A 13,577-nucleotide genomic window follows, 5' to 3' on the forward strand; every position below is an offset into this window, starting at 1 on the left:
GGAGAAAAAGACCAATGACAGAGGTTTTTAGTTTATCCCCCCAAAAATGTATTATTGCACAAACTAAAGTTTTAACTAAAGGTTTTAAATTTGCACCCAGCTGCTCGCTAAACAAATTTGAAATCTTTTGTTGACATAAATCGTTATAATAGAAAATTATGCCAAAAAAGCCAATTATCAAAGAAAGATACTCTAGACATCATACATTCCAATTTTAGAAAGAAATCCAACTTTTATCCCCTATTTTTGAGATCGGATAACATGGATGTTTTTGAACAAACCTGTTTGGAGGAAATTTAAAAAAATAAAAACCGTCTTCAAATATTGCCTTAATCTATCCTATCAAGATTAAAGAACCCTAGAGGAAATAAAAAAAGATCCCTCTATAGTTGTAAAACCAGCGGACAAGGGGTGGTGGAGTAGTAATAATGGATAGAGATAAATACGTACAGGAGATTGAAAAACAACTAAGTAAAGAAAATACACGTAAAAAAAGATCCCACCACAGACCTCAAAAGAGTATATGAAACATTCTTGGAGAAGGGACTAAAGAATAATATTATAAATACCAGTAATTTATATACTACCCAAATTGCACAAGGACCCTATAAATCCTCCTGGTCGTCCTATAATATAGGGCATTAACTCTGTACTATCCCCTTTGTCACAATATATTGATTTGCACCTCCAACCACTGGTAAAAATTGTCCCTCATATTTACAAGACTCAATGAGTCTTCTAAAGATGTTTAAAAAAATTTCATGGGAAGATGACTACCTCCTAATTACGTGTGATGTAACAAGCTTATACACGATTATAGGACACGAAAAGGGTTGTGAGGCTACAAATTTCTTTCTTAATGGTTCTAAAAAATATGGAGAATCTCAACAGAATTTTATCTTGGATGGGATTAAAATTAAAATATATGCATAATACCGCTCAATGAATATCCAGGGCGCCCGGTCAGCGCTTTAACAGTGCGACCGGGCCCCCTGTGATGACATCACAGCTGGGAGTAAGTGACTGCCCATCACTCCTCCCAGCTATCAGTGAGAGCCTGCGTGGGAACTCTGACTCCTACCAGCTTGAGCCACCACTCGACCCCAGGGAAAGTCACCCTACTAAAAGGTAGGAAATAGGAGGGCGACAAACATTTTGTGTATGTATTTGTATGTGTGTGTGTGTCTGTATGTGTGTGTGCCTGTCTGTCTGTGTGTGGATGTATGTGTCTGTCGGGGGGGGGGGGCATGGATTAATTTTGCACCAGGGCCCCATGGATTCTGTGTACGCCACTGAGTCTATGTGAAACTATACATATGGAACAAGTTTAAAAAATTTTTAATATGAAAATGTTTTTGCTCAAGCCAGAAGTAAGGTTTTGTTGTTTTTAAGTATGTAAACCTCATTGAAGATGCAGCTTAAGAAGCAGTGTTATCTAAAAATAAATGTAGATTGAGGCCAAAGTTTGAATAGGTTTTATATACTTCCTGTGGTGAGACCATTCAAGACTACATCATAATTCCGTTACTGAAACCCTGTCTAAATCTTTACCATCACTGCTCTTCCTGTCCTGTCTTTGACCTCACCTGTATGTACAAAAGATTTACCCCAAAAGAATGACAGCAACAACCTTAATGGCAAGATACAAATACACAAAAATAAGTTATGCGCTCAAACTCCCACTACTCCTGGGCGGCAGCAATGACCATAGTGCAGTGGTGTATCCTGGTTTTGTGCTGCCCTAGGCCCCCCCACGCCATCCCCCTTCTCCTCCCCCTGCGGCATCCCCACCATTCCCATTCCAACCATTCCCCCCGCCTTCTAAATACACACACACATTCACTGACAGATACGCATACACTAGCTAACAGAAACACACACTCACTAACAGACACACACACTCACACTAACAGACACACACAAAGTCAGACAGACACACACACTCACTAACAGACACACACACTCACACTAACAGGCAAACACACACACACACACACACACACTAACAGACACACACACGCCATGCTAGAGGTACCCACCATTAATGATGACTCATACCCACTGTACCACGGCAGAGAACCCTGGTGTAACGGAGCTTCCTGTACCCCGGTTGGGTACCTCCGCCGACGAATGCTCCTAGTGCTCACCGAGGACTCCAAGCACTCCACCAGACACCATCAGCACCGCAGTCCCCACATCCAGCGTTACAGGTTGGCTGGGAACTCGCCCACCCTGGACCTACGGCAAGGCTCCAGGTTCCAGTGAGTGAACCTCTCTTCCTCCAAAGAGTCAAGCAGGAATGTGATTATAATCCCAGGGGAGTATAGTGATATAGCAATCCCCTGGGTAGATGCAGCCTTTTTCCCCACACATGAGACAAGGCTGTTGAGGGTAAAACAGGAACTTAAGGTTTAATGGGACACACTGGCCTTTTATACCATTTTCCCAACAAGGTTGACGCCAAGGTGGACCTTGTTGGGCACAGGACACAAGCATGGGAAAGCCAATCAAAACAATGTGGCAATGAACGACACTCCCACAAACAGTAAACAATCCCTCCCCTCTGCCTGTGATACACTTAAGGCAGACAATACATTAAAGGGACACTATAGTCACCTGAACAACTTCAGCTTAATGAGGTTGTTAAGGTGAGAACTATAGCTCCCTGCAGCCTTTCTCATGTAAACACTGTATTTTCTGAGAAAATACAGTGTTTACATTGAAAGCTAGGAACACCTCCAGTTGCAGTCACTCAGAGTGAACCAGAGGGACATCTGAGTTGATGGAGGCATAATATGCCTCCATCCACTCAGATCTGCTGTGCACGAGCATCCTGTGATTCAGTATCTCCTCCCATTGCATGCAGACACTGAACTTTCCTCATAGAAATTCATTGATTCAATTCCTCTCTATGAGGAGATGCTGATTGGCCAGGGCTGTGTTTGAATCATGCTGACTCTGCCCCTGATCTGCCTCCTTGTCAGTCTCAGCCAATCCTATGGGGAAGCACTGTGATTGGATCAGGCTATCACATGTCAACAGACTGCTTGTTTTTCCTGAGTCTAACATCATGCAGATTTACAGCTTCTGCCTTGAATACAGTAAGATTTTTACTATATTTATGGAGGCATGAGGGGCCCAGGGGGGCTAGATGGTCGTGTTAACACTATAGGGTCAGGAATACATGTAGTTGCACTGGTGACTATAGTGTCCCTTTAACGCAATTAACATTAGGCAGAAAAAAATACATCTTTATAAAGTACCATAAGTACCCCAAAACACAACAAATCCAAAAATCACCCAGATCAGATAAGGTGTTAAAACATTTTATGGAAGTCATATTTTTGCCAAGGTGAACAGAGGATTTCATGCCCAAAACAGTTCCATAGAATCGCTACTAAGTGCCGCCAAGGTTTTCATGGCGAAAATAGTTCCAGGGCATTCGCGGCAAAGTCCCCCTGAAGTTTATTCAAAGTTTTAGCCCATGCGAACAAGATGGCCGCCACCACGTGTTTGAATGTCGAATGGCGGCCACTTTGACTTTTCGGGAGTAAGAAGAACCAAATGTTTAAAGTCCCGATAGGCACAATTAGGGTCTCTCAGCCAAAATAAATTAAAGGGGCCATAGTCACAGGGTAAAAGGCTGGCAAGTAGTCCTCTCCAAAAACCAGAGGCGAAGTTGTTTACGTCACACCCAGCTTTATAAGTCTCTCAGTAATGTGTTGGTTTTTTTTGTTGGTTTTTTAAATCTAGTAGCTAGCGTCTGCTATGTATATTCCACTGAGACTCCGCTGCCCCACACTGCTAATAGCTATACCCGCGTGGACAGGTAAGTAGGTTAGGTGATGCCCCAGCTCGCACCAAAAATATTTAAACATTTTTTAAAAAATACATTGAACAGGCCCATGTGGTCTCAGGTCGCATCCTCAAGGGCATCCGTGTCCCTCAGATTCAGCAGCTCGGTTAGGTACATGAATGTATTGTGAAGTAATTTTAATGCTGGGTATAACATGCAAGGTTTAACTTTTGTGTGAGTGTGGGTACCGTTTCTCATTCTGAGCTTTACACGTAAAACATATAATAAGGTATACATGCTGAACTCTAATAGCAGGCATTGTAAGCGTGATAACATATATAAATGGACAGTGCACCTTTTAGTTTATCATAATAGGAGAAACAGACAGTTAAGCGATAAGACATATTATAAGGGACAGGTCTATCTTATGATCCAAGATGCCGATTTTAGTTACTGTGCAATATGTGTGGTGTGCGCTGTAGAGAAAAAAGCCTCACTGGGAGAGTCAAAAATCGCATTCCAGGCTTGAAGTATAGGCAAAACATGTGCAATACGTGCTAGGTACATGTTAGTGTATAGTTCTACATATACAAGCTTTGGTATGTATGGCTGGGTCTCGTCTTAAAGTGGTGCTGCCCTGTTGAAAATGTATCAGTGAGGCTTGTGTATGTATGGTTTGTCTATGCCTCTGCGCTGCCTGTTCTGGCCCTCAAGGGTTAAAGGGCGGAGCCCCATGAGAGTGTAAGATGAGTTGGGCTTAATGGCAGAGATGTCAACTGAATCAGTGCTAAGGACGCTGTTATAATGGCATTGTGGTCAAAACCTATTCATCAAACTTAAAATAAAGAGCAGAAGATATCTCTGTGATTGTCTTAGAATGCCTGGAGGACATCATATCTTGTGGGTACCGCAAGTGTCATTTGCGTGTTGTGAGCGTGAGCAACGGCTACTCAGGCCTCGTGGCTCTCATGCCTTGGACAGCCCACTTGAGTCCATCATTCAGAGCTTCACCCGATTCCCCTAGCCGGGTGATCTACGGTGCGGGCAGGGATTGTGCTAGGAAGGGCGCTGGGGCGGCATTGTGAGAGGTTGTCCACCCAGATCTGGGTCCTTGTGGTGTCTAGTGCCTCCGTTTCATGCGCCTGATGGCTCCAAGTGCCCAAGTCCTTCCCATGGGGATTGTAATGATAGGTCCCCTTCCGAGTAACAGTGGGCTGGCGCTGGCGTGGCAGTGTTGAGCCCTGTTTGTTTTTTGGCCTGGGTGGGTGTAAGGGTGGAGGGACGGGCACTTGCTTACCCTCAGTGTCCGGGGGGCCCCGCTCACTCCACGTGGTTCAGCTTGATGGATAGCAGTCCCTTGTTGAGAAGCTGAGGCTGCTGCTCTTGCTTCCACTTTTGCTCAGAAGCTGGTGAATATTGCCTCCAGTCTCTCCAGGGAGCGCTCGACAGAGAAGCTAGGGCCATTGTTGGTCAGTAGTGTGGTCGGCTTTGCTGGAGGATGTGTGTCTGCCATTTTGAAAGTTCCTGATGCGTGCAGGTATGTAGTCTTATCTGACCACAGGGATTAGCAGGACCAGTCCAGTGGGGACCGGGATAACCCCCACCGGTCCAAAGGGGGAGTCGATCGAGGCAGTTCTTTTCAGCTACCAGGAGAGCGGGGAAATCAGCCGCCTTTCCCCCCACCCGGTCACTTGCAAGCCGCAGTTCGTCTCCGCGGGCTCGCTGTGTCTCACGAGCTTGAGAGTGGAGTCACTATGCTTAGCATCTTGTCCCCAGGTAGGATTATGAGTGTGGGTACCAGTATTCAGGCTGGAAATGGGGGTATTACCCTAAAAATTGTCGGTTATGCAGGAGCTCGCTCGGCATGCGACTGCTCCGCTCAGAGCTCAAGCCTCGCCCCTCTCAGTAATGTGTTAACTCATTTAGCTCAATCCACCGGAGCTGTATCTCGGCGGTTTGTTTCCAGGTCACTGTACCCACACGTAGAGCTTATATTGAATCTCTTTAATCTTTAAGGAAACACCAGCTAATGCGGAAATACTCCTCCCTACATGGCCATCAGCAGCATGGAAAGAAAGATGTGGGCAACATCCTCAAATACTTAATCTTACATCTATCTTCCAATGCTGCAATACCCCCTCCTTTCAGAGATAGCCTGTGTGTGTGTCCCAGGGGTTATACAGCCTGTTGAAGAATACTATTGAGAATCGTTTTCACTTACTATAGAGTCTCGATAGATATGCATGTCTTGTGAACCTGTGTTACAAGCAAGCTCTAGGAAAGTAGCACTAATCATATTCCTAATCTTGTTGTTATACGCCTACTAACTGCACCTACTGCAAAAAAGTTGTAGAAACACAGTTCAATCTAGTACGCTAATCTCGCATATGGTTGCATATTGTCTCTTACTGCTCAGACAGCTTGGACTAACAGGTCTCCTACATTGCTTAACATGTGCAGTTTGTGCGTAATGCTGACCAGCTAGCATCTAATGTAATTTCTTGCATTCTCATCTCTTATTTCATAAGTACCGTATTTATCGGCGTATAACACGCACAGGCGTATAACACGCACCTCATTTTTAGAAAGAAATTCCAGGAAATTTCCCCCCTCATCCCATAGTATTCCCCCCTCATCCCATAGTGTCCCCCCTTTCCATAGTATTCTCCCCCCTTTCCATAGTATTCTCCCCCCTCCCATAGTATTCCCCCCTCCTCCCATAGTATTCCCCCCCTCCTCCCATAGTATTCTCCCCCCTCCCCTCCCATAGTATTCTCCCCCCTCCCCTCCCATAGTATATAGTATTCTCCCCCCCCCCTCCCCTCGTATTCTCCCCCCCCTCCCCTCCCATAGTATTCTCCCCCCCTCCCCTCCCATAGTATTCTCCCCCCCTCCCCTCCCATAGTATTCTCCCCCCCTCCCCTCCCATAGTATTCTCCCCTCTCCCCTCCCATAGTATTCTCCCCCCTCCCCTCCCATAGTGTACTTTCCTCCCCCTCCCCTCCCATAGTGTACTTTCCTCCTCCTCCCCTCCCATAGTGTACTTTCCTCCTCCTCCCCTCCCATAGTGTACTTCCCCTCCTCCCCTCCCATAGTGTACTTTCCTCCCCCTCCCCTCCCATAGTGTACTTTCCTCCCCCTCCCCTCCCATAGTGTACTTTCCTCCCCCTCCCCTCCCCTCCCATAGTGTACTTTCCTCCCCTCCCATAATTACTTACCTGTCCTGAAGCGTGGGCCGGCTTCACACCGTGCACCGCGGAACAGGAACTTTAATTTAAGGTTCCGGTTTCCGGCGGGACTGAAAGGAAGTGTGCACACTATTGTGCACACTTCCTTTCAGTCCCGCCGGAAACCGGAACCTTAAATTAAAGTTCCTGTACCGCGGTGCACGGTGTGAAGCCGGCCCACGCTTCAGGACAGGTAAGTAATTATGGGATATCGGCGTATAACACGCACCCACGATTTTTCCCCTATTTTCAGGGGAAAAAAGTGCGTGTTATACGCCGATAAATACGGTATCTAAGTTTAAAACCAGTCTTCATGTCATTATATAAAAATGTGCAATGTGTTCCCATGTCACACCTTACTACATCGATGTTCATTACTATATCGTGTGCACATGCTGTTGGGGCATGGCAAACGCTTCTGTAACAGTTTTCTCCTTTTGCCCTCAAAAATAAAGAATTTCAAATAAAAAATAAAAAGTAGGGGGGGCGGGGCCTGACTGCCAAGCTGAATGGCAGCACTTGAAGCGAGCTCCACAGACAATTGCTGAAATAATGCACTAAACGGGTATTAAACTGGGATAACCCCAAACCTATGACAGCAGAGACAACCCTGTATTCCTTGGGGACACATATCGGTGTGCTCCAGAGAAGGATTGGCAGTCTACACCCCAAAACCTCTTTGCGGCCTACCTGAGAGCACCGACGGGGGACGCGGCCGATTCCCCGGCGGACAGCTCTGATGGAGCATCTAGAGGCGGAAGGGAACCCCCTCCTCCCACTGCCGGTGAGGGATATCCCGGCACCCACCCACTGCCTTCTGCCTTGCAGCGGAGGGGCAATCCAACAACGTGTAGCCCACCATGCTGCCTCCGTAAAGATGGCGGACACCGTGCAGGCCTACAACACACGAGGCCCACTAGAGCCACTCGAGGTCCGAATCGACAGGCTGTTCATGGCATTCTGGAAAAAGCTTGAAAGTAAACCGAACCTGCCTGCGGACAAACCGAGATCAGCACACCGGGAAGTCAACTCACCTCAAGCTTCCAGCTCCCCAACAAGACTGAACCACCGAAAGGCTTATGCACGGCCCCATGAGATGCGTTGGTATCTGGGTAAGATTACCTGCCACACACCAAGCAGCCCGACAGCACTTTCCAGAGACCCGCTACGCCTGAGACGGCGGAGGAAGCGCCCACGTGCCACAAAACAAGCCGCGCGACGAAAGGCAATAAGCAGACAAGCGGTGAGCCGTGGAGCTCCACAGCCATCCAGCCCCTTGGAACACACGAACGACAAGCGGAGAGCCGAGGAGAAGGGAGAAAGGTACAAGCGAGATCAGCAGCTGCCAACTCCGGCTGTCGGCTTGCAAGCCCATGCTCTGTGGGACAGTAAATTCCCTATGATGGGGATAGGCTAACAACCAAGTCAAGCACTATGCCACATGCTATAACCATGGTAACTGAATGTAAGCTTAACATGCTATTTAGAAATCCCCAGTTCAAGAGTACTTCCAGGTTAACCACTTACATTCCACTTTGTCATCCCTGTCTGGTTCTTAACCTAATCTTAATATTAATGCAAGTAACGGCATTATACACAGCCTGAAGCCGGACTGTAAAGTGTGGCAGGACTTTCCCGTGGCTACTCTGAGTTTCCCAATTACAGGAGTCGGCATGCATATTGCTGCAGATCTGCTTCATCCCTGATTGAAGCAGATGTATCCTCACTCACTAACACCTTTATGTTTCGTTGTCATCTAATTTCTTATCTTTTAATTTTCTTTAATAGTCCATTCAGTACCTAGTGCTGGTATTACTTTCAACTCATATACTCTAAGCAGTGTGGTAAACTTGTTCTTGTTAATATTCTTGTTATTCAAACATGTTTATGACCTACATCTAAATACTTGTGCATCCCTGAAAGTGTTAATTCCTCTCATGTCATATATTCTACTGGCAACTTTTAATTTTCTGTAACCTTGACGACATGTTATTTTCTGCTTACCTGTTACCCTAAGCACTACAGGGATGAAGATTGACAAAAACAGCTAATCTTAATCCTGCAGTTCCGCAAAACAGCCAGATTGGCCCATGTGAGATTCTTCCCTTGGAAGCATAGGTCCTAGACCTTACCACACAATCTAGCAGACATTCCTCCTGCTGCTGTCGATATCCGTATGGCTCATGATGGGCATGCTAACGTTACCACCATCTTAAAATATGCCTTTTCCCTATGTTTTAAACCTAAGTACCCAGCTGCTACCAAGCTCCAGAATTAAACATAGTTTAGCATGTTATATAAATCTCTCTTCTTTGACAATGTTAATGTCAGCATGTACATGATGTCTCAATCACGCTTATTGCCTTGCCATTACCTGACATAACTTTTACTAACCTGTTTATTATGTTAAAAAATGTGCAGTTCTCTTATACGCCACAGTATTATGCCTTTGGAAATATCTATATCTGCTGTCGTGGCAAAAAAAAAAAAAAAGCCTGTCTGTTAAACTTTTGCACAACAAAAAAAAAGAATTAAAAAAAAAAAAAAGTATTCAAGGGTTTGTTTTTTTTCTTTTTCTTTTATATTTTGTTATGTATTTAGAAAAGCGAAATGAGAACAAACTGAAGGCCATTTATGAAAGAGGAACATCTTTAAACACAATTGTGGGTTCATAATTGGCATAAAGTTATCCTATTATGTATGTTCTGGACAGGAGTTCAGTAGTTACAACCTCTTTTGCGACCAAAGGATCAGTTCACCTTGGTTTTACCAGAGACTGTATGTCTGGCTCCTAAATCATTTTCAAAGTAATAAAGAGGAAACATAACAAAGTTGAAGTGCACGTGTTGTCGGATATGAGACCTAGGTGGCTGGCCAATATGGATGTTGTTAGAGGTTAAATTCAGGTTATTGAAACAATTATCAGCGCAACACAAAACTATATAAACAGATTAGAAACCGACAAGAATGTAAATCACACCAATGTAACGGTCTTCCAAAATGTAACTGAAACGTGTCGGTTATTGCCTCTGGTCAAGCAGATATGCCAGTCAACACTGAAATTCTTCAAACTTAGACATCAGGGCATACATATCAGGAAGCTGGTGTGAGAAACTGGCAAATTTTGGTCCATTTTCATCCAAAACAACATTCAAGTTACATGGGAATACTCTGCAGCCTTCCTGTTAAGCTACGTAGTCAGGAGAGTCATTTTAATCAAGTCGTTTCACTCCCCATAACTTAGAAACTATTTAGACCTATTTGTAGTGCCATTTATTCCCCTCTCCATCCAACAAAGATACCAACCAGTAGAATGTTTGGCCATTTATAAAGTAAATCTTGGATGGAGTTGTTCTTGATTTGTGCAGATACATGATTTCTTGTAAACTAGGAACACCTTTACTAAGTAGTTAACATTGACAAAACTCACCCTCACTCAGAGGGGCATTACAGAACTTTGTCACTTGGTCATTCTGCATTCGGTAGTCACAAAAGCGCAATTTGTTATCAGGTTCCATCACCCACCAGCCAAATTCTTTCAGGCTATTAAATTCTCCACTTTGTTTGATCCTTTTCAAGGGCCCAGCCGGGGGGGGGGGGGGCGGAGGAGAGGGGGGAGGGGAGGGGGGGAGGGGAAAGGGGAGGGGGGGAGGGGAGGGGAGGGGGGAGGGGAGGGAGGGGGGGGGAGGGGAGGGGGGGGGCAGATCATATAAGAAATTATGCTTTCCATATTGTTCCATATTGTTCAATCACCTTCCCCGTCCAACCACATTACCCTCAGATAGGAGCATGACTTTGCAAAACACTTTGCAATAACTGGTCCGACATATATCCTAATATAATGTACTTTATCCAATGACTGGTCCGACATATATCCTAATATGATGCACTTCACCCAATGACTGGTCCGACATATATCCTAATATAATGTACTTTATCCAATGACTGGTCCAACATATATCCTAATATAATGTACTTTATCCAATGACTGGTCCGACATATATCCTAATATAATGTATTTTATCCAATGACTGGTCCGACATATATCCTAATATAATGTACCTTATCCAATGACTGGTCCGACATATATCCTAATATGATGCACTTCACCCAATGACTGGTCCGACATATATCCTAATATAATGTACCTTATCCAATGACTGGTCCAACATATATCCTAATATGATGTACTTTATCCAATGACTGGTCCGACATATATCCTATTCCTAATATAATGTACTTCATCCAATGACTGGTCCGACATATATCCTAATATAATGTATTTTATCCAATGACTGGTCCAACATATATCCTAATATAATGTACCTTATCCAATGACTGGTCCGACATATATCCTAATATGATGCACTTCATCCAATGACTGGTCCAACATATATCCTAATATGATGTACTTTATCCAATGACTGGTCCGACATATATCCTAATATGATGTACTTTATCCAATGACTGGTCCGACATATATCCTAATATAATGTATTTTATCCAATGACTGGTCCGACATATATCCTAATATAATGTATTTTATCCAATCTACCTTGATTAGCAATGGTTCAACCAAGCATGGTTTCCACTTGCTTCTGGAGCTGTGGGGTACAGCTAAATAGTACCTACCTGCACACCTGGTGGTCCTATCCCAAGATTAAGCCTTTATGGAAAACCCTGTATGGAAAACCCTGTTTTGTAAATTATTATTATTTGCATAGCGCCAGCAAATTCCGTAGCGCTGTACAATGGGTGGATTAACAGACACGTAATTGTAATCAGACAAGTGGACGCATGGAACAGAGGGGTTGAAAGCCCTGTTCCATTAAGTTACATGCTAGAGGGATTGGGGTATAGGAACACAAAGGGTATAAGTAGGAGTAACAAAATAAACTATGCAGTTGCTTTAATATCACCCTCCACCCAGACTTGTGGGTGGGTGGTATTCCTAATAGGAAGTACAGGGACCTAATTCTCTCATGCGCTGTGCACAAACTTATTTACCAAGTATGCAAGGTTCTGAGGAACTGTCTGGTAAAACCCGGAAAGCTGCTCTGTGTTTGCAAGCCCACATTGAAACTAAGATTTGGTATTTGATGAGAATAAAAAATATATATATAGCGATTGTAGCGGACTGGACCCTGCACCAGAGTCTGGAGGGGACTGCTTGCTCGCCTCCTGCCCTGTGATTATGGTCCCTGGGAGATATGGCCCTTCAAGTACAATATTTGGGCATAATGGATTATGTATGACCTTACTGGCCCTTTAAGAACCATCTGGGGACATACTGTGGAGTTACTGGGTGACCACCATTTCATGTATCAGAGGCACATGGTGAGAACAATGGATGAAGCACATGGTGAGAACAATGGATGGCGGCCATTTTAACTCACAGACATTGTTGTGTCTTTTCTACACAATGCCATCTCGCCGGTATTTGGCACACAAAGACATCGTGCAGTATTTTTAAACTATACAACAGGGGACACATTATACAGTAATTATTTTTTATATAATCTGTATATGTTCTGCGGAATCTGCATTAAACTGTATCTTCCAAACTGAATGGATCTGGTTGAATTTGGGATATGTGGTTCATCCAGATCCCCTGGTTTTGAGGATATACTTTATATGGGGTTATTGCATGTTTTGGGGTCCCTGTGTTATTTTTTATAAAACTGTATTCCTCTGCCTGTGATAATGAGATTACCCATTGTGTTCAGTAATCCTATTACCGGCAGAGGGGAGGATTTTGTGTGGGAGTTTCTGTGTGTATTGTACCGATTGATTGGCTGTTTTGTCCCTCCCTGTGGGCGGACCTGTATTCTCAACAACTGTAATAAAAACCAGGCTGGGAGTGCCAACCTGAGTTCCTGTTTAACCCTCAAAGTGAAGTGTCGTCTCATTATTGGGGGAGGATTTATTGCATGCTGTTCCAGTTTGACTGCTAGGAGTGCAAACCTATTCGTATGGTTCCTATTCAACTGTCTACAGCATTCAGAGGCTTGAGAGGATTCATATGCTTCTCCGATACGGTGATTGTGGTGTCTGCCAGAGTGCTTGGAGTCCTCAGGAAATGCTAGGAGCATCCTTTAACGGAGGTACCCAGTCGGGGTGCCAGGTGATCCGTTACAGCGATCTTTGGGGCTGTGTCTGGTGAAGAACAGGCGGAAAATGAAGGAGTGTAACTTCAGCAGAAATTGGGGTGAATGTCTCTACTTCGTGGCAGAACAGGGAATCTTTCAACATCTTCTCTTTTCTTCCTTCAGTTCTTACTTTTTTCATCTCTCGTTTTTTTCTTACCTGACCGTCTGCCTTACCTTTTTGAGTGTATCAGGACTGGGTTTTGCACCTAATTTTATTTTAACTGGTGTCTCGTGTTTATAGGCTTTGCTGCAACTTGTCTTGTATTGAATGGAAACTTGCTAGAATCTTACATTGTTACAAAGTGTACAACTTCCTAAGCCTTTAAATAGACCTTTTTAAATGGTCAATCCACAGAGACCGGTTCCCTCTATGCTCCTCTATTTCTGGACGGTCACAAAGCGTCA

The sequence above is a fragment of the Pelobates fuscus genome, chromosome 7 (assembly GCF_036172605.1).
Source record: "Pelobates fuscus isolate aPelFus1 chromosome 7, aPelFus1.pri, whole genome shotgun sequence".
Classification (NCBI taxonomy): domain Eukaryota; kingdom Metazoa; phylum Chordata; class Amphibia; order Anura; family Pelobatidae; genus Pelobates; species Pelobates fuscus.